At 40.1% G+C, this 22,402-nt stretch overlaps 1 protein-coding gene across 13 annotated transcripts in view; it reads left to right on the plus strand.

Annotated features, from left to right (window-relative positions):
• Nucleotides 1-22,402, plus strand: part of LOC122556528 (teneurin-2-like) — a 2,772,576-nt gene that overhangs the window by 407,193 nt on the left and 2,342,981 nt on the right. For all 13 annotated transcript variants that reach the window (XM_087995212.1, XM_087995211.1, XM_087995218.1 and 10 more), the window contains exon 5: nucleotides 3,710-3,802. The gene's annotated coding sequence lies outside the window, so the exon portion shown is untranslated. The remainder of the gene's footprint in view (nucleotides 1-3,709; nucleotides 3,803-22,402) is intronic.

A 22,402-nucleotide genomic window follows, 5' to 3' on the forward strand; every position in this document is an offset into this window, starting at 1 on the left:
TATATTTTAAGTTTAATCAAGAGACATATCTCCAAAAACATATAATCAAGAAAGAACTCACTCTACTCTCTACTGCAGACTTTCCGTAGGTCACATTTAAAACAATACACTTATCTGCTTCTGTTCTGTGAACGTCACCCAACAGTTCCTCCAAGATTAATTGTGAACTTCACTGCTTGTTAATTTTCCTAGATGCAGTCCGATGTCCAGTGATACATGAATTCAAACAGCAAAGGTGGTGTCAGTTTCTTTCTCTCTTTCTCTCCTCCAATGACCTCACCATGTGCTTCTTTTGTCTGTCCTTCTCCCTTTTAAAACTGCTGTTGTTTTGGTCTCCTTATTTAAGGAAAGATATTGTTTCATTGGAGGCAGTTCAGAGAAAGTTCATTGAACTAATCCTTAGTATTAGATTAGATTAGATTTTCTACAGTGTGGAAACAGGCCCTTCGGCCCAACAAGTCCACATCGACCCTCCGAAGAGTAACCCACGCAGACCCATTTCTCTCTGACTGATGCACCTAACACTATGGATAATTTAGCATAGCCAATTTCACCTAACCTGCACATGTTTGGACTGTGGGAGAAAACCAGAGCACCCGGAGGAAACCCACGCAAACACGGGGAGGATGTGCAAACTCCACACAGGCAGTCGCCCACGGCTGGAATTGAACTTGGGACCCTGGTGCTGTGACACAGCAGTGTTAACCACTGAGCCACCATGCCGCCGTATGGAGGGGTTTTCTTATGAGCAAAGGCTGAATAGATTGTGACTGTTCTCACTGGAGTTTAAAAGAATGAGAGGTGATCTCATTGAAACATACAGGATTCTTAAGGGGCTTGACAAGGTAAATGCTGAGAGGATGTTTCCCTTCATGGGAGAGTCTCGAACCAGAGGACAGAGTCTCAAAATAAAGGGATGCCAATTTAATATTGAGCTGAGAAAAAAATTTCTTCTCTCAGGGATAGCGAATGTTTGGAACTCCTTGTGTACGGTTCAGACTGAGATAAAAAGAGTTTTTTCATCAGTCGGAGAATTAAAGGTTATAAGGAAAGGGCAGGAAGCTGGATGTGAGGAAAGTTGGAGCAGCCATGATCTATTGAATGCTGGAGCAGGCTTGAGGGGACAAACCTTTTCCTGTTCCTATTTCCGAGGAACAGAATTCCAAAATTTATCACACCATTCCAGCACAACATGCTATACCTATGTTCAACCTTAAATTTTATAGCCTATTACTGCATTTTCATTTATCAGCAGCCTCAAAATTGAGTACATCATATCAAGTAGACTGTTACACATGCTGTAATTGCAAATGAATGCAGGATTTTAAGATGCTTCAATTCTTCCGATGACATTTGAAAATGGTGACCAGTGAGACCCACATCCAATCCAGTGGCTCATGTTTATATTTGGCATTTAAGATATTTCAAGACTTTATTGGTTGTATTATAGGCTAACATCCACATTTGATGTTCAGTCCTGATTCTAAACCATCTTTCAATCTTTAATTAATCCCTGTAGTCATAAAAAGCACAACTGAAATGAATTGCCTAATCCTCATTTTCCATTCCTTTCATCACTTTAGAAATCAGTCCCTTCACAAATTTCATTCCATAAAACAACATGTTGGACTGTTTATGATATTTATGAGTCCACATGATTGAAGCTTAGATGTTAGGACAACAGAGGACACTGTTGAAATATTGCATGGATTTCTGGTCTCCTTCCTATCGGAAAGATGTTGTGAAACTTGAAAGGGTTCAGAAAAGATTTGAGCAATAGGAAGAGGCTGAACAAGCTGGGGCTGATTTCCCTGGAATGTTGGAGGCTGAGGGGTGACCTTATAGAGGTTTACAAAATTATGAGAGGCATGTATAGGAAAAATAGACAAATTCTTTTCCCTGGGTTGGGGGAGTCCAGAACGAGAGGGCATAGGTTTAGGGTGAGAGGGGAAAGATATAAAAGAGACCTAAGGGGCAACATTTTCACACAGAGGGTGGTACGTGTATGGAATGAGCTGCCAGAGGAAGTGGTGGAGGCTGTTACAATTGCAACATTTAAGAGGCATTTCGATGGGTATATGAATAGGAAGGGTTTGGAGGGATATGGGCTGGGTGCTGGTAGGTGGGACTAGATTGGATTGAGATATCTGGTTGGCATGGACAGATTGGACTGAAGGGTCTGTTTCTGTGCTGTACATCTCTATGACTTCATTTGTTTTGATGACAGCAATGTAGGAGTGCTTACATTACATTTGACATTGGTTCTCTAAAGCACTTTGAAAGCTTTAGTACATTAATGACACAGCATAAATGAAAATTGGTTTGGTAAACAGTAAGATGTGTATAAAAGACTTCAGAAAAAAACAGTGGTAATAATGGAAAATGCACCTTAACATGGACAAGTACAAGCTGATCCTCATCTATGCCTCTATTACCTGTAGACTCGAGTCTTACAGTGCAAGTTGCTAATTTGAGTTTTCTAAAAACTTGCCTTGTCTTGACTTCCAGCAAGTTTGGTTCCCCTTTAACCCTTGTGCTTGCTGATCCCCATTGTCTCCCAGTCAAGCAATTTCTTAATTTTAAAATTATCATCCTTTTTGGAGCTCTCCATGGCTTTTCCCCTTCTTACCTTTGTCATTTCCTCCAACTCCATAATCTTCAGAAGTCTCAGTGCTCATCTAATTATGATCTCTTTTGCTTTCTCAGCCATATTTGCTCCACCACAGGTGGCTATGCCTTTAGTTGACCAGTCCCGAAGCTTTGGAATATCAAACCTATTTTTTTTCTTGCCTCTTTATGTCCTTCAGGACACTAATTAAACCAGTCCCGTGACCAAGCCTTGGACATCGAACTTTATATTTCCTACGTAGCTTTGTTGCATGCTTTGGTCCTGTGAAACATCTTGGGATGTCATTACATCAAAGATTCTTGAAAAATATAAATTTTAATTCTAATGCATTTTGGAAACAAAAAAAACATAAAATGGCCCATACATTTATGCAAAAAAACACTGAAAGGATTGGATGATCACCTTTAAGAATCACTGATTAGATGGATTGATATTAGTTGGAACTTGCACAGTGGCTGCAACATCTAATCTTTCTCAAATTTTACTACTGAGGCCTAGCGCAGACAGAGCCCTTTTTATTGTCCATTTCTAAACTTGACCAATGTTGGTAAAGGTTGCCTGTTGTTTTAAGGTACTGGGCAGGACTGCCTAAAATTAGCAAAGATCAAAATACTAGTGATTATGAAGTCAATGCAGATCACATTTGTGATATTGGTAAGCACAGTGTTTGTTTTACACACAAAAAACAAAAATAACAGGCACAATTTCTCTTATAGAAACAGGCCATTTGACCCAACAAGTCCACACCAACTCTCTGACAAGCATCCCACCCAAACATACCCTGCTACCCTGCATTTCCCATTGCTATCCCACACATTCCTGGACACTAAGGACAATTTAGCACCTAACCTGCAGATCTTTGGACTGTGGGAGGAAATCCACACAGACACGGGGAGAATGCGCAAACTCCTCACACTTGCCTGAGGCTGGATTTGAACGTGAGTCCCTTGCATTGTGAGGCAGTAGTGCCCACTACTGTGCCACTGTGCTGATAATTTCTGTTCCAATTGTCTATAGCTCATTACCAGTTTGCTTCATTTTGTCTCTTTAGCATGTGATATAAGTCCGTTCTTTTTATAGGCTTTCATGAGCGCAGTGTGTCTGAAGACATCCCATCTGTGCACTGGATCAGTGCCATTCCTCATTGAGCCAATCTACATTGGACGATTATAGGTGAGTAAAGAAGTTATCGTATCACTTTGGAAGGCTTTAAAAGAGTTAGCAGCTTTTTATGCAGAAGACTTATCAAAATATGTAATTATGGGAAAGTGTAAGATCCATGATTATTATCTTGACCCAGATCTTCCAGTCTCCAGGTGGCAAGAGGGCAACGCAAAGTGTCTGCCGAGCTCCAAGTAAGTGCCAACATATTGGCTCCTTAGGATTGTTTGGGATGTTGAATGAATCATGGACAATTCCATTGCTTCCCAGGAATCTACCATTATTTCCAACCCGAAGCTACAATCAGACTGACTTACTTGAAATGGTTACTCGGGAAATGATAGGTAGAAAAGGCTTGGTCCAACTCCTGTGTAAATATATGATTGACTGATTACTCCCCTTGGCCATTCCCTACTCCCATCCTAATTTGACAAACTCAACCTGACCACCTAACTAAAACCCCCAGACCCTCCAGCATGGCCTTGTTACAACTGGTTCCCAGGTGAGGGTCACTAATTGATTAATATTCCGAGTGGGAAACCCCCAAAAGGTTATGTTTTGGGATGAGGAGGAATGAATGACCTTGCCTTCTTAATTTAGTCCCTCCCTTGTCTGGTCACAGAAAGGATCTATTTCTTCAAGGATATCTTTTCTCAGCCCAAGTGCATTTATGTCTTAAAAGGAGTTAATTTAAAGGCAAGGAGCCAAGTAAAAGGTAAATGAAATGAATGAATGAATGAATCATTCTTTGTTCAGTTTGATGGGATTTGTTCCGGTTGTAATTCTTCAACTAAAGAATCCTAATCTTTAGGATTAAAGATCCTAAAGATCCTATTAATCCTAATCCTCCTGGTCTTGAGATCAACCTCAATGTGGCTTGTAAGAGATGCTTACAATGAAAATTAACACAGCATCATAGAGAAGCTCATCATTCATTGATTTGCATGAGCCTTAACCTTTGGATTCACATTGCATTTTTCCTAGCGGCATTTTCTTAGACTCTTTTTTATTCATTGAACTTTTTGCTTCTGAAATAAAATTATACTTTAAATGTTGAACAAGAACTACAGCAACTGTGGGAAATATTTGTCTCAAGTTCCTTCCTGTTGCGCCAACCTTGTTCATTTAGAGTTGATGTTTTCACATTTATTACTTTGGCCTTTGTACTTTCTCAAAGGACCTTACCAAACATGTTACGTTACAATCACTAGTCCTGAGGCATTGATCCGATGTCAGCTCTCAGATCTGTTCAAGTTCATTCTGAATTACAAGAAAGTATTTCCTCAATTTTTGAATTTCCTATATATTGGTCAGAAAGGAGTTTTTTACACAATGCATCTATAGCCCTCCTGCCTCTTCAAAGGCCTCTCCTTGTGAATTGATTTGGGGTTAGTTGAAACTCTCCATGGTTGCATTTCTACATTTTGTACACACCTCCTCTTTCTCTCCTGCATTGCTTTCCACTATTTGATGGTGAATAATTTTTTTTTTTATGGTGAAACTGATCCTTTATTGTCCTTTATCTCAATGCGTAGAGATGCTATATCTTCAAAAAAAAACTACAAGTGTTAAAAATCTTAAGTATAAGAGAAAATGTAAGGAGTATGCAACAGGTGGGAGAGAAACAGAGTTAACTTGCAGGAAAGTTGATCCTGACTCGGTGCACTTACTTCAGAGAAATTGTGGCCTAACTGACACAACGTTTGGCAAGGGATGATGGTACAGCAGTTATAGGATGGAATCAGGCCTGATCCCTTTGGACACAGAGTACCTTGATTCTTGATGCCTTTGTTCCAGTTTTTTTTGGTTAGCATTAGGACATCTGGAATTCACCCTAAACCCTCAACCTATTCACTTCCCCATGTGCTGGCCAAGCTCTTACATGCTAAATCATACAACCCACACACTGTACCCATCCCTATGCCCCACAGACGCTATGAACACCTAATGCCAACTCTATTCCCCCATACCTATCACCCGGTGTCCATATATTCTCCATGCCAACTCACCAAGTATCCAGTTCCAAAGAAGATTTAATGTGTTAATTCACTTTCTTTCTGTACAGGTGCTGTCAGACCTTCTGGGTTTCTCGACCATTTCCTGTTTTTATTTCAGATTTCCCACATCTTTAGAACTTTGGCTTTATCACCCAGTTTCCCTCACCGACCCACAGGAGCCATGATGGGATAAAATAAAATAAAATAAAATTCTAGGACAGAGTTTATTATATTTAATAAGATGTGTTTATGATAGCCCATTTAATACATTTAAATTCTTCAAGCACTTAATCCTTTATAAAATATTTCATTCAAAACTCAGTATCAGAGACAAATAATTCTCTAATAAGCTCTGAGCTATCAAATGAGAAACTTACACTGTGCCTATTCAAACATCATAATAAAACTTGTGGAAATTAGCCAAGCTTAATAATACTACACTTCGAGTTTCATCAGCAAACTGCTACTGAAATTGTTAGGATAGATTTTATTCAATTTTCTCGGACAGCACATTTTTTAAATATTTAAAAACTGGCCCCATTTAAATGCCTTCACAACTTAAGAGTATTAAAAACATTAAATTCCCTTCAAGATCATTTTGTTACCTTTGCTAAGGATTGGCAGTGCCCACACTGCAAAGTAAGATCTTTTCTCCAGCATGTATTGCTTTTGTTTGAACTTGGTATTGAACCGTATCCTGCCCTTTTCCTTTTTTCAAAGAAAATCATTCAAAAGGCCAGCATTTATTGCCAGAGGGCAGTTCAGACTTGACAACATTGCAATGGGTCTGGAGTCACATGCAGACCAGACCTTTAAATGATTAGTGAACCAGATGGGTTTATCCAACAATTAACAATGGATTTACATCATCATTAGCCTCTTAATTCCAGATTTTTTATTTGAATTCAAATTCCACTATCTGCAGGGCAGGATTCAACCCTGGGTAAAAACAATGACTGCAGATGCTGGAAACCAGATTCTGGAAGAGCACAGCAGTTCAGGCAGCATCCAAGGAGCAGCTCCTTAGATGCTGCCTGAACTGCTGTGCTCTTCCAGCACCACTAATCCAGATTCAACCCTGGGTCCCCAGAACATTACCTGGGTCTCTGGATTAACAGGCCAGCAATAATGCAACTAGACCATCCGCCCATGAAAATAGAATCTATCGGAAATAAGTGTAGGACTCCTGTGTCCAGGTCCTGTCTCCCACCTTTAAAGGTCCCCAGAGCCTCTATCACAGGTCCATGACCTTTCATCAGAAGTCAACAATACTGTTTCTGACTCAGTTAATATCGTACTTTTCTGCTATGTTCTTTCTGATTCCCACCAGTTATCCCTACCAGCGATTATTCCCTCTGTATATTTTCCAAATACATTTTCGCTACATCATGTAACTGTTAATCCTGTCCTGCCTGCAGCTACACTTCTGTTTTTCCCTATTACACATGTTGGTACAAGCTGGCACAATATTTGTTGATCGGATCAGGGCGTGCTGATAATAGCACACATCTGGAACTGTTCTTAAAGTTCTTCTTCTCTCTTTGCACATGTATGATTATTTTGTTGATTTATTGTTCCATGTGTGTCAGTCATCATGAGGTGTCTTCCTTAAAGAGACACTCTTCATGTTTGAGTCACAGAAATTCATATTGGCAGTCAACTGAAGGCTTATGGGGAGAGGGTCATCACTGATCCTAACTTCCCCGATTAATTCATCACACAGAAAAAAAATGATTTGCTTTTACATTACACCTTTCATGTCCACTGACTTGCAAATGTGTTTTACAGACAATTTTATTAGTTGTTCTTGGGATATGAGCAGTGCCAGCTCAGACAGCATTTCATACCTGTCCTTTGTTGCCCCTGAGAAGGTGATTGTGACCTCCTTTATTCAATTGCTGCAGTCTGTTTGCTGAAGGTAGATAAGCGATACCCTTAGAAAGGGAGTTTCAGGATTTTACCCAAGCAACACCTTGAAGAGTTGTTAGTGTTGCAACATGGGAAATGAAGCAGCTAATGTACACATTAAATAGGTTCGTGAACAGATCATATTTTTTTCACGATGTTGATTGAAAAATAAATGCCGGAAACCAGACTGTAAAATCCTTGCCTTTCTTTATAAAAGTGGTATGCAGCTGCTTTTGCATTTGCCTAAGAAGGAAGACAGGACTTCAGTCTAGCATCAAATCTGAAAGACTACATTGTTTATAATGCAGCATTCCCTCACTGTTATATTGAAGTGTCAGCCTTGATTAGTGTGCTCAGAGCTGAAGAGCCTAATGGTGTTTGTGGCTATAAGGGCATTGGAAACAGTCCTCTTTCCTTTGACTGGCTCTAACGTCTTAATTTGTTTTAGGGTAGTAGATGACCACTGTGGAGTCTCAACAAGAAGAGGCTCTTTTCTCAAACATGATTTTTTTTTGCATGGTAATGATCGGACACAATTTACATTAGTTTGTTTAACATTGTGAGGCAAAGCTGTGAGGAGAACTGTGGATATAGAATCTCTCTTATTCCCAGTAAAGGCATTATAAAAGCATCAATTTGTGTGGAGCTTCATGCAATCGCAACATGAACCCTTTTAGAGCCACTACCTCATACAACAGGCTTGACCTTTCCCTAATTCAGTTAAATTGTTAAATGGTTGTAGCTTATTTGATTGAATTTCAGAGCGCTGTCTGCCACATTATATTTTGAAAAAAAAATTCTTTCTCCGGGCACTAAATATTTATCCACCAACCCCACCATTGACCATTAGATGGCAGTGTGCTACTGTAACACACATTTATAACACAGTTCCCGTTTTCCCAGCTGGGTTCAGCCAGTTCAATTCAATCAAGAATGAAAGCTAGGCTCTTTCTAAAGGCCCAGCTAATCACTAGATGAATTAGGTCTTTTCAAGAATATTATAGGAAAGAGTTGTTATTAACACTTTCACTTTTTTATTTTTGAGTATTAATGTTTAAACAATGAACATTGATAATATGATTAGTTGAAATACCTATGAAATGTTGTCTTAATAACAGATGAATGCATAATGTTGCTTTGGTGATTATACTGTTCTACCAATGCTTAATAGTGTGCTTTCAGACTAAGTTTGTCAAAAGTGTCTTTAGATTTGACATTTTCATCTCTTTGATACGTACCATTAGACATAAAAATACTTAAACTCAGAGTTGATGTCGCTTTTGTTTCAGGATTAAAGTGATGTGCAGATGTGTAAACAATGTTAATAATAATGTTTCAAATTTAGTCATGGCCACTCTCTTTTTAAATTTTAATCCTGTTTTCTCTGGTACATTAGAAATTCCCCAGGATTTTCAATCCTCACTTATAGGAGTTAGATCTGTCATTGTGTCACAAATATTCAACTCCGATTGAATTCAATGTTCTGGGGAGAGATTGACCAGAGCTTCAAATTAGTGATAAGTTGATTTTTGCCTGAAGATTTTGCTCATGAGTGAATCAGTCTGATATTCCATTATTTTTCATTACCCATTGAGTTATAAACCTCCTGATGACCATCAACCCAGAAGCAAGGGACATTTGTAATCTATTTCAAATTTTTGTTGAAATTGAAATTTTTAAAAAGAATATTTGAAAAGGATTTTTCACTGTTTACATCAATGGTCAGGTGATCACTTGCAATTTTCTCAGATAATGTTAAATATTGGTCCATCTGACCCAGTAACCTTTGACCTGGAAGCAATACAGGCACGAAGGAAGGTACGTAAAAGCTGACAGCAAAAGAAGAACCACAAGAAGAGGAACTTGAGGATAAAGGCAATCAGTGTATAAATGTAAACAGAAAGCAGTCAGGCAAGAAAACAGGGATTTCTTTTGAGGAGAAGAACCATCACTCTCAGGAAGTAGTCAGATTTTCTTTGTAGACGGCAAGACATCCAGGAGGAACAGTGCAGCTGGCTGTAAAACACTGGAAATAACACAAAAATGTGAAAACATTGGGAGTTTTCTCTGAAAGTGACCAAGCTATGAAGTGAGGTGCTATTTATTAGTTAATTGAAAAGGGGATCTGAAATATAGACCATTCTTCAACTTTGATCTTCACAATATGCTGATGCTCGAAGCTAGGCTGGTACACAAATAAGCATTCTGCCCTACAAACAGACTGCAGTAACACTGAAACTGATCCTGTATGTGTATTGTTCAAAGTTAAAACACAGATTCGGAGATGCCGGTGTTGGACTGTGGTGGACAAAGTTAAAAATCACACAACACCAGGTTATAGTCCTTAATTGGAAGCACACTAACTGGAAGTACTCAAGGATGCCTCACAAGAACGGGGTACAATGCCCAACTCATCGACCGCCAGTTCCGACGTGCCACAGCAAGGAACCGTAATGACCTCCTCAGGAGACAGACACAGGCTGCAACTGACAGGGTACCCTTCGTTGTTCAGTACTTCCCAGGGGCTGAAAAATTACGCCATGTTCTTCGTGACCTGCAACACATTATCAATGAGGGTGAGCACCTCACCAAGACCTTCCCCACACCTCCACTACTTGCCTTTAAACAACCGCCAAACCTCAAACAGATCATTGTTCGTAGCAAACTACCCGGCTCTCAGGACAACTCCATGCAACCCTGTCACGGTGGACGCTGCCAAACGTGTCAGATTGTGGACATAGATACTACTATTACGCATGGGAACACCTCCCACTGTGTACATGGCAGGTACTCATGTGACTCAGCCAACATTGTCTATCTTATACGTTGCAGGCAGGGATGCCTGGAGGCATGGTACATTGGGGAAACCGAGCAAAGGCTATGACAACGGATGAATGGGCACCGCACAACAATCAACAGACAGGAGGGTTCCCTCCCAGTTGGGGAACACTTCAGTGGTCCAGGACATTCAGCCTCGGACCTTCGGGTGACCATCCTCCAAGGTGGACTTCGGGACAGGCAGCAGAGGAAAGTGGCCGAGCAGAGGCTGATATCTAAGTTTGGTACCCATAGGGAGGGCCTCAACCGGGACCTTGGGTTCATGTCACATTACAGGTGATCACCATTGCACTACACACACACACACACACACACAGATATTCCTACACACACACACTCTCACATACACACGGACACAGATACATACAGACGCGCACACAGACACCCACACACACCCTTATAGACACACAGACTCCCACACATGCACCCTTTCACAGACTTAAGACACTCTGCACTCACTACACACACACACACAAACACTTTCTCACACTCACAACCCCCATCCCAGACAGACACACACGCAGACAGACAAAGACCCACATGCACACATATATTTTGTGTGGTGAATTTTTTTGGTACTTTCAGAGTTACCACATACATTCACGTAGAACTCTGAGCTCAAAACTGCATGAATTTATGTAAAACTCTATTATCTCACTTTTTAGATTGGAATCAATCTAAACATCAGGTCATAGACAGAGAACACAGGAGGCTAATACCTTCAACATATTGTCTAGCTATCACCATTGTTAACAGCTAACCCGAGAATGCAACTTTTAAAAAAAAGGGTTTTTTGATTTACACATGAAAGAAGTGAAACTATCACTGTATTCTAACAGATGAAAGGCTTAACAGACAATCAATTCTTCAATCTATAATTTCAGTTACATCACACTGCAAATTTTTGTTATAAATTCTGTGTTACGATCGAGCCCTCCACAATCACCTGATGAAGGAGCGTCGCTCCGAAAGCTAGTGTGCTTCCAATTAAATCTGTTGGACTATAATCTGGTGCTGTGTGATTTTTAACTTAAAACACAGAGTGTGTCTACTGTTTGGGACATAATCTATCAGGGGTAGTATGGTGTTGAGCAGGTCATCATCTCTCCATTATTCTTGTGGTGACAAGACATCAGACATCAGTCTGTTTTAACTCACTTCTTCCCCCTCTGAATGGTTGTCGTTTGGAGATCTCTTCACATCTACAGGAGTGAAATTTCTTGATTTCTCTCTGTGTCCAGACAAACACTAATATTTATCAGCAACCATTTTTGGTTGTATCACTCCTCTTTTTAACAAAGAAATACGTCTTTTAGAATTTCAACTTTAAAATGTCCACAGTCCTTTGAGGTTCTGATCAGTGGTCATGATGTGATTCATAAATAACTTCTCTTTAATCAGAGGGTCAGAAATGAGGCTGTTTACTGATGATTGCAGTGTTCGGTTCATGGGTCATAGAGTCATAGACCCTGCAGTTCAGACAGCAATCTTTGCCTCCATCCAACAGCCTTTGAAATGGGCTATTAATAGACAAATAAAATTTGTGATACATACATATTAGTTTATATGAATCTCCAACAAAATAGAGCCTACGGATCTCCCCATCACTTTCGACTATATTACCATCACTAAATCCACATGATCAATATCCTGAGGGATATAATTTGTCCGAAGTGTAATTCTGCCAAACACATGCATACCATGGATATTGGAAGAGGTCAGAAGCTCGGTACAAGGCAACCTTGATTATCTGAACGAGAAGGGCAGGGTGTATTTTGGTCAGATAATTGATCGTTCGGATAACTTATCTGATTGTAAACAAGCAGTAACTTATAAGTGCCGGTTATTCAACAATGCACATCATAATGCCGTTTAACTGATAACTGAATGCTGAGTTTCGTAATGCCATTTTTATGGGCCTTGAGATCTTGGTGGGATAAACTGAAATTCGAATAATTGACGTTTGGATAATCGAGGTTGCCCTATATTTGGTAGTGAGTGACTCATTTTCAATCTCTCTAAAGACATTCTACCACATTCAAGTCAAAGTTTGGGAGTGTAATGAAGTACTGCCAGTTTGCCTAGATGATCGCAGTTGCAATTCCTCCAAAAAGCCAACACCACTGAGGACAAAGTATTCTGTTTGATTGGCAACCCATTCATTTGTCTAATTATTCACCCCTCCATTGTCAACTTACAGAACTGCAGTGTAGATTATCTCCATTTCCCACTTCAGAAATTTGCCACAGCTTTCTCAGCAGCAAATATGAACCTAACGCCTTCACTATCTGGAACATGCGCATAGTACCATCTCCAAGCGTTCAGCATCCTGACATAGGTTTATAGGACTATTCCTTTACTGGCTCAGATAATAGAGCCTCTCCTTAAGATTGTGATAGGTGTACCTGTATCATAAATAAAAATTGACTGGTTCAAAAGGAATGCTCACCATCACCTTTTCATGGCAATAAAGATTTCTGAAACTTAACTGCAACTGCTTTATCTCAGGAAAGAATGTTTTGAAACATTTCTTCAGCATTATGAGCCATTAATTTGGACTGATAATTCACTATCCTACAGAAGGAGCACCGAGTACTGCCTGAAGTGCCATCTTTCAGATGAGATGTTAAATGATCATTAGTACATCAGAAATGGCTGCAGGAATATGCCATTCAGCCCCTCAAGTCTGACCCATCATTCAATAATATGATGGCTGATCTGGTCCAGGCCTGAGCTCCTCCTTTGTGTCAAGTGAACATTGCTATCCTCTCTTCAATGTTTCAAAATCTTCATACTTCCTCTCTAAATCTATCAGTGATCTAACCTTCACAACTTTCTACGGTAGAGAATTCCAGAAATCTATTATTGTCTGGGAGACCAGATCCCTTGATGTCAATTTTAAATGATTATCCGCCATTCTGTAACTATGTCCTCTAGTTTAAGATTCCCCCACATCTTCTCAACTTCTCATTGTCAAGCCCCCTTAGAATCTTGTATGTGTCAATAAGATCACCTTTCATTCTTCTAAATGCTCATGAATAAAGGCCTAAACTGCTTAGCCATTTTTGATAAGCCAACCCCTTCATCACAGGAATCAACCAAGTGAATCTCTTTTCAACTGCCTGCAATATATAACTTTTATTGCAAAGAGGGTGCAAACTGTATACAGTATTCCTGATATAGCTTCAACACACGGTACAGTTATAACAGAACTTTGCTGCTGTTAAACTCCAACCCTCTTTTCCCCATCTGCCTTTTAAAATGGATTAAAAAGATCTTGCTATTTGGAGAGGGGCAGGAAAGTTCTTTTTTGGTGTTTTGACAACATTTATATTTGGCTAACAGTAATAAAACAAAGGGCAGTTCATTAAATGTATGGGTGCATAAATTGGCTGCTGCATTTCCTTAATTTACAACAGTGATAATCAGTCAAAATCATTGGTTTGAGGTAAGGAAAGGGATTTGTTTTATCTTCCAAACTACTCTGGTTTTAGGCTTTTGAGTAACATTACTAATCACAGTTAAAAGTCGCAAAACACCAGGTCAACAGGTTTATTTGGTTATTTAACGTTTGAGTGCTGTTCCTTCATCAAGTAGCTGCCTGATGAATGAGCAGCGCTCTGAAAGCTAGTAATTCACAATAAACTTGTTGGGCTATAAGCTGGTGTTGTGTGATTTTTTAACGTTGTCCACCTGAGTCCAACACCAGCACCTCCACATCATTACTAATCACAGTCACTTACAAGTAGTTTTCTTTCTCATATTTAAAACTGTTGGTCATATGCATTCATGAACACAACTACTTCATAATGAAGGAACTCAAAAGTCAAAAATTGAATTCAACTAACTCTGAATGCTTAAGATAATAAGGTAGATGTTGGATTGGGAGTGCCCCAAAATTACTGCATATTGGACATTTGCTACCAGAGATGGAAATACAAAGGCAAGTTAGAACAACAATGACTTATAGTTCCGTAGCTCCTTGAAAATAGTAAAACAGTTCAAGGTGCTTCACATGAGTGATTATCAAGCAAAATTCACAACAAACCACGTAATCAAATAGTAGCAAAGTTGGTAGCAGCTGGATTTTAAGAAATGCCATTAAGGAGGGGCGTACAATAAAGAGACAGAAATGTTAGTGGCAGGAGTTCCAGAGCTTCGGCTCTCAGCCACTGTGCTCATAGATTCATTCGCTGAGCTGGTGCATTTTTCTGCAGACATTTCATTGCCTCGCTAGGTGACATTGTCAGTGTGTCTTTGATAAGGTGTTGGTGGTCTGTCCTGCCTGGCATTTAAGTGTCTCTGTTTTTTTTTCATGCTTCTGGTTCAGTGTCTGAGTAGTTCATATATGGGGTCAGGTTCAATGTATTTATTGATTGAGTTCCGGTTGAGTGCAGGCTTCAAGGAATTCTCTTGCATGTCTCTGTTTTGCCTGCTTTGCTTTAGCCATTGCGCTAACCCATTGACTCCTTTTCCTTAGTTTTAATGGTAATTGCCAATTATATGAAACCATCTGTCTGACTAATTCCAATGCCAGATTCTAGAAATAGGGAGCATAATCTAAAAATTAAGGCCACATTATTCCTAAGTGTTCAGAAGCATTCTGAACACAAAGAATGGTAGATGTTTGGAACTCTCGTCCACAAATGTTAGTTGATGTTTGATCAGTTGTTAACTTTAAATCAGAGGTAGATTTAAGGTGTTAAGGGATATGGGCTAAAAGTAGATATATGGTGCAAGGCCGCAGTTCCACCATGATCTCATTGAATGGTGGAACAGGCTCGAGGGGCTGAATGGCCTACTCCTGTTCCAATGTTGCTATGTAGCTGTGACATCTTTAAAAACCTATTGGTGAGAATGAAGAATTAAATCTAGGCTTCAGTACCAGTTGGTACATATCAATAGATTACTAAGTGACTCCATTTCGCATAGTGTTAACCACAATGCAGGCAGAATTGCAAACATCCAATGTGAATTCAGAACAACAAAATATAGCCGTAGCTGATTCAGAGAAAGCAAGGTGATTCTGTTTATCTTGTCCTTACATGATAAATTTGCATGGAGAGAGCCCAGTCTCTTATTTTAATTGAAGGTACAATACACTTTCATATTTCGTAGCACAATTGAAAATAAATTTGGATAGTTTTGCGATGAATTCAAGCTCCTTTCAAGCAAATGTAGCTTTAAATCAATAGGGTAGAAATCTATAAGAGTACGAATCCATCAGAACCTTACAAACATAGAGCAATCTGTACTACAAATAAATATCATCCAGGCATTTCAGGGCTAGTTTTATTCATGTTTAAATGTATTTAATTAAAACAGAAGCTCTGTTATCGGAGATTATGGCTGTGACAATAAATATTTTTTCTTTATTTTGTTTTTTGCACTTCACTGATCCTAATTTTTAATGTAAGCCCTCTTAAATTACCTGTCAATAATAAAATGTATTCATGGCACAAGTTGCACACAGTATTTATTCAGAAAAACAGCACCATTGCTGCAGTGATCTTGCTTTTTACTAAAATAAAGAGTCTTTAGCTTTTGACAGAACACGGGAAGATGTTTGAATTGACACAAGTACGTTTTAATAAAAGGACTAACAAAGAGCCTGGAGCCCTGCATAGATGATGCAGGAAGGCTGAAAAACAAACACTAAGTGGTTGCAGAGCAGAGGATAAACCTGCAGAGTCCGTGGCAAGCTGGCACGTGGCTTTGTTTTATCAGCCTTGCTGGAGCTGAAGCTACAGAGTAACTTGCCTTCCCTTCAGGAAATGATACGCTTAGAAAATTTCCACACGCTGGGGAGCTGATTATTGAGCTCACCCGCAGAAATCTCCAGCTCCAAGCACACAAACTGGAGGATCATACTGAGTGAAGCAACCATCTTGCACTGAGCGTTCCACACTGCTGTTCGTAGGCTGAAATTTCTGTGCATTTTAAATGTGTCATTAGCTTTACACTCTTTAGGAGTTTAAGCATAAAGTGCAGGCAACAAACTGTTTTAAATACTTTTGAATAGCTGCTTTTAACTACAGAATACAAGACCTGAATCTTGATTTAACTTTTCGCAAACATAAAATGTTTCTAATTGACTTAAAGTGCCCTAGTGGTTAATTACACTGCAAAACAAATCCCTTGCAACAAGGGGGAAAACATATTACTTATTTTAAATGGTCATTCTGACCAGTAATCAGAGATCATAACTGCCAGTACAATAGATGCTAACTTCCAAGTACAATTCAAATGGCATGTATTCCAATGTCAGTAATGATTGAGTTCCAGAAAATTGGAACTTATTGAACTCTTAACTTTCATAAAACTAAATCTTCTCTCAGTGTTACTGTAAAAAAAGTGAACTAGCTTATTTGTACAGCAGTAAGATGACTGCAAACCATCTGCCTCAATGATAAGAGACCTGGTTCAATTTAGGACTCCTCTTCCCTTTGCTTTGAAAGTTCGGTCCTGGCCCTTCAGGTAGAAAACCTGATGATGTGGCTACCATATATCTCCTTGATTAGCTGGCAAGTGGATCATGAAAGCCCTATAGGCTGCCTGTCAGAGCCTGTGGCGATTGTCTGTCAGACCCTGTGGCAATTGTCTGTGCCTGAAGTGACTATCTGTCAGTGCCTGCAGTTAGTAACATCCATTAAGGCTTGAAGTAAGATGAATGATAAGGAATGGCACCAGACAGCTAGATGAGCTAAGATGTTGGACTGAAGGATGTGGAAGCCAAGACTTTGTCTGGATTAAAAGGTTCTGTTTTATAGTTAATGTTCTGGCATGCTTGTGCTTGTCTAAAAACTCATATTTGAGTTTAGTTCAAGGACACATGCAGGATTTAGCAACGTTAATAATCTTTGTTTCACAACAGCTCCATTTAATTTAATGGCTAAAATTAAGTTTACTGCACAATTGGTTTTGAAAGGCTCCAGTCAATTTGTTTTGGCAAAACTACATCTAAAACGTTAATGGCATTTTCATAATGTTCGCCCTCAGAAGTCACACTTGCTTACTCTGAGCAAAGATCAGGAAAAGCTGGATCTAGTTTAGGCACAGATGGATGAATGAAACAGTAGAAAGTGTTCTCAGCTTGACAGCTTATTTCCAGTTGTTGAACAGAGAGAAGAATTTAATGTCTTTCATGTGAGTTTGCTGACTGGAGCATTTAGTCATTTTGGTTGAAAGTTGTGGGGAGGAATGGTGGAGTGGTGGGGTTGGTAGTGGATGAACCAATGCAAATATGGCCATGTTCCCTCCACTGCCCTAATTAAGCCAACTGCCAACTGAGGCTTCTGGGCCAACCCTCGGGACCTCACTCTGCTGGCTGTAATCACCGAGTGGCAGATGGAGGAGGTGTCAAGCAGGAAATCCAAGCAGCAAACCATATTGGTGTCGCTAATTTGCTTCCAGGAGAGTGTCTCTCATTCAGAGACACTCAGTATCATTGCAGCTAACCACTCTCCCCATTCTCTCCTTATTCCCCCAACCCATAAACTCCCTCCAGACATCACTCAACTGTGCCCTGTGTCCATTGGTGATCCCAGGCATTGGGAGCATGCAGAACATTGGCCTGATGGTGACTTTTTGAAGGAATGAAAGGTTTCCAGTCCTGGTTTGTCTGGTGATTGGGATTGTGCCTGTGGCATTTTTGATCCTCGGGAAGGCCCATTGATGCTTAATTGGCACTTGATTTGTCGAACCTTCCTGAAAAGAGGCAATGTGAGACTCTTGCTAGTTCTCCACTCAGTAGGTGCTAACCCAGCCTTCTATTAAAGACCTCCTGGTGATGAATGAAATAGGGTGCCTTGGCCTGCTGCTGAACTAATGCTCTTGAGGCTCAGCACAGACAAGAAATCTTTTTCTTCTTTGTTGACAAAACCGTCTCAGGAGAAACAATGATGATCAGAGGATTAGATAGGGTGGACATTGAGAGCCTTTTTCCTCAGATGGTGATGGTTAGCATGATGGGACATAGCTTTGAATTGAAGGGTGGTAGATATAGAACAGATATCAGAGGTAAGTTCTTTACTCAGAGCGTAGTAAGTGCGTGGAATGCCCTGCCTGCAACAGTAATGGATTCGCCAGCATTAAGGGCATTTAAATAGTCATTGGTTGGCATATGGATGATAATGGAATAATGTAGGTTAGGTGGGTTTTTGATTGGTTTTACAGGTAGACACAACATTGAGGGCTGAAGGGCCTGTAATGCATTGTAATGTTCTATGTTCTAAAGTGACTCGGTGCCCCAGTCCTGAAGTCCCAATGACAGCAGCAGACAGAGGTATCTTATATTTACAACTTCTTCATTTATGCACAATGCACACAACGACAGCAGGTACATCCCAGTCTATGTTGTAAGTGTGGACGTATAAAGCTGGGTGTGGTTCAATACACTTGGAGTGTGATGCTCCTGCTAAACACAGGGAAGGTGCAGCATCAGAAAGACTGATTGTTTGATCTTATTTCCTCAATGTGAATTTTCTCTGCAGCCTCATGTGAGAGAAGGTGACATCTTACCTGCCATATTGAAGAGAATATGTTGCTCTGTCAGGATGTCGTTGTGTGCATTTTAAGCGCAATTTGTGATACAGTTTCCTTGTACTACAACAATGACTACACTTCAAAAATACTTTATTGGCTCCGAAATGCTTTGCAATCTCCAAAGCACTAAGCTTATTTTAAATGTCAAAGCTCTCAGAAGAGTGGACCCCATACCAGTTTATCATTTATTGTGTACATCCCCTTCCTTTGAACAACTGAAAAGTTTCTGTGAGGATTCTGAAAGGAGATGTGTTTCAGCCAAATGCCGAGCGCTCTAGCCACTTTATAAATCTGTGAAAATATAGGCTGCAGCTACCTTATGTTTGCAGCACGCTTGCTGTTTGTCTCTTCCTATAATTATTGGTCACAGGGCAAACATATTGGCATGGCAACAGTGGTCCATTAAAGCATCGGCATTGGAAAGTGGAAGAACAGTTGCTAGGAAGCTGCACAATTTCCCTCTATGATTCTCCACTAGGCTTTTTATGGAAATTCTGTAAAAGTATGTTGTAAGATTGTCAAATTAAGTCAGTGTGAGCATACTTCCCATGGAAATTTTTCAAACAGTAGCAGGTTTTTCCCTCATCTTCATTGCAGATGTATGTCAATATTGACTCTTTTTTGTATTGGCTGACATTCTGCAGTTTTGCATTGAAATAGCTCCCTCACCCTCAGAAATAGTATTCTTCACTGCAGCCCCTCTAAAACAGTGTTCAATAATGACTCACACTGCTGTTGACTCGTTCTAGTTCTCCGTACCCCACCCTCCACCCACACCTCCTTCCTCTGCCCTTAATGACAGGATAGTTTCCAAGGTGATTAGCACGCTTACAAGAAGTCCAGCACTAACCATTCACCCCAGTGAATGAAACCAATTGTATTAAATAAGCATTAAAGGTAGAGAAAGGCGGTGTAATAAAGAAAAATGCTGTCAGTACAATGATATAGAGGGAAGATCTCTGAAAGGGAGAACACGGCGTTACATTATTATAGAATTAGGTTTATTGTCATGTGTACTCAAGTTACAAAAGGACAGGGTTACTGTGAAAAGTGTACAGTGTCGCCAACACATGGCATCACATTTGCATAAAAAATAGAAAAAAAAAGACAAAAGATACACTTAATGACAGATATACATCCTATAAGATAGGAAAATAAGAAATAAAGTGAAAGGGATTGACATTTCACTCTTTCTGGAAGGGCATCTACATAGTCTGACCAAGCGCCACTGGTTCCCAACCAATAGCCAGCTTCATTCTGCTCCCGTCGGGCACTGTCCTTGCTTTGCTCCAGGCCACTGGCTGCCCCTGATCTGCTCCAGGCAGCTAAGGCTGGCCATCCCCAGCTCACTCTGGGCCCATTGCCCACCGTGAGATAATGATGGTGATGTACAGTTGGTATTCACTGGTGTTAAAGTAACATCTCGTTCACAACATGAACTAACGTTATTCTACAGAAATGGAAACACTGCTGAAAACAGACACAAACTTTTTTTTAATCAATCATTGTCGTTTTGATGGGAATTGTCTAATAATCAATCACTCATCAGGAGATTGATTTTCTCCATGTATGAGTTTATTTGGAACAATAAAGTACATGTCAAGTTGTGAACCAAAACATTATGAACATTCCAGCAAACCAACTGCTTACTGTATGTGTAGTTTGTAAATCTAAGGCAAAGTAAATGCTAGTTAGACTTGCAGCATTGTATAGGCATAGCACACACAGTCCCTCAAAGGTAAGCACTCTCAAACCCAAGATACCCATACAACAATAATCAGGACTGGGATGCAAGCAACCGAACTTTGAAAGGTAATACAGATCTTTACAGTCTGAGAATAGAGTGCAGATTCATAGAATCAAAGAATCATAAAATCATATGGTGCAGAAGAGGCCATTCAGCCCATTGAGGTGACACTGACAAAACTACACTTGACATACACTAGAGGTTCCACTTTTCAACACTTGGCCTATAGCCTTGAATGTTGCAACATTTCAAGCATGAATATTTTTTTAAAGATTGTGAGGCTTACTGCCTCAAACACCCTCCCAGGTAGTACTTTCCAGATCGCTCTCATCCTTTGGTGTAAACTATTTCCCAAAGCCCTTCTAAATCTCCTGCCTCTTGATCTTTCAGTGAAGCGATGTCAGTTTATATCCACTCGATCCGTGTCCCTCATGTTCTTCTACACTTCAGTCAGGTCCCACTCAGCCTTCTCTACTCCAGCCTCCCTCCATTCCTAAAATGGCCCATCCCAGACAAATCTGGTGAATATCCTTTTCACTCTCTCTAGGCACCTGAAGATTCCTCTGTTCCTCTGAGCTTCCTAGTGTTTTGCTATTCATTGAGTACTCCCTTATATTTTTACTTTGTCCAAAGGTCATTGGACAATGGTTGGAATAGAGGTACAGCTGGATTCACTCTCTGTCAATTGTAGCTAACAGATTAATCTTGGATAAGGCAGATAGATATTTGTTGGCCAATATGTCTTGGATACCTGAAGCAGTCCATGTTCAAATGCAATATGATCTGGACAATATCCAGACAAATGGCAAGAAATGTTGCACCACACAAATGTCATGAAATGATTATCTCCATTAAGAAACAATGTAAGCGTCACTCCTTGACATTCAATCAAGTTATTATTACTGAATACCCCACTATCAACATTCCAGGCATTAATCCAGGTTAGGTGAATTGGCCATACTAAATTGCCCGTAGTGTTAGGTAAGGGGTAAATGTAGGGGTATGGGTGGGTTGCGCTTCGGCGGGTCGGTGTGGACTTGTTGGGCCGAATGGCCTGTTTCCACACTGTAAGTAATCTAATCTAATCTAATCTAATCTAATCTAATCTAATCAAAAGCCCAATTTGATTCACCACACAAACACAGTTGCTACAAGAGCAGGTCAGAGGTGAGCAATACTTGCTGAGTAACTGAACTCCTGACTCCCCAAAACCTATCCACTATCTACAATGCACAAGTCATGAGTGAGATGGAATCCTCTTTACTTGTCTGGATGGGTGCAGCAAGAAGCTTGATACTATCCAGGGCAAAGCATCCTTTGGTGTAAACTATTTCCCAAAGCCCTTCTAAATCTCCTGCCTCTTGATCTTTCAGTGAAGCGATGTCAGTTTATATCGACTCAATCCGTGTCCCTCATGTTCTTCTACACTTCAGTCAGGTCCCACTCAGCCTTCTCTACTCCAGCCTCCCTCCACTCTCTCCACCAACAGTAGCAGCAGTGTGTACTATCCACAAGATGCACTGCAATAAATTCACCAAAGATCCTTAGACAACACGTTCCAAACCCACAATAGAAGGA

This window comes from Chiloscyllium plagiosum, unplaced genomic scaffold, assembly GCF_037043375.1.
Source record: "Chiloscyllium plagiosum isolate Xiang-an unplaced genomic scaffold, Cpla_swu_hap1 HiC_scaffold_16, whole genome shotgun sequence".
Lineage (NCBI taxonomy): Eukaryota > Metazoa > Chordata > Chondrichthyes > Orectolobiformes > Hemiscylliidae > Chiloscyllium > Chiloscyllium plagiosum.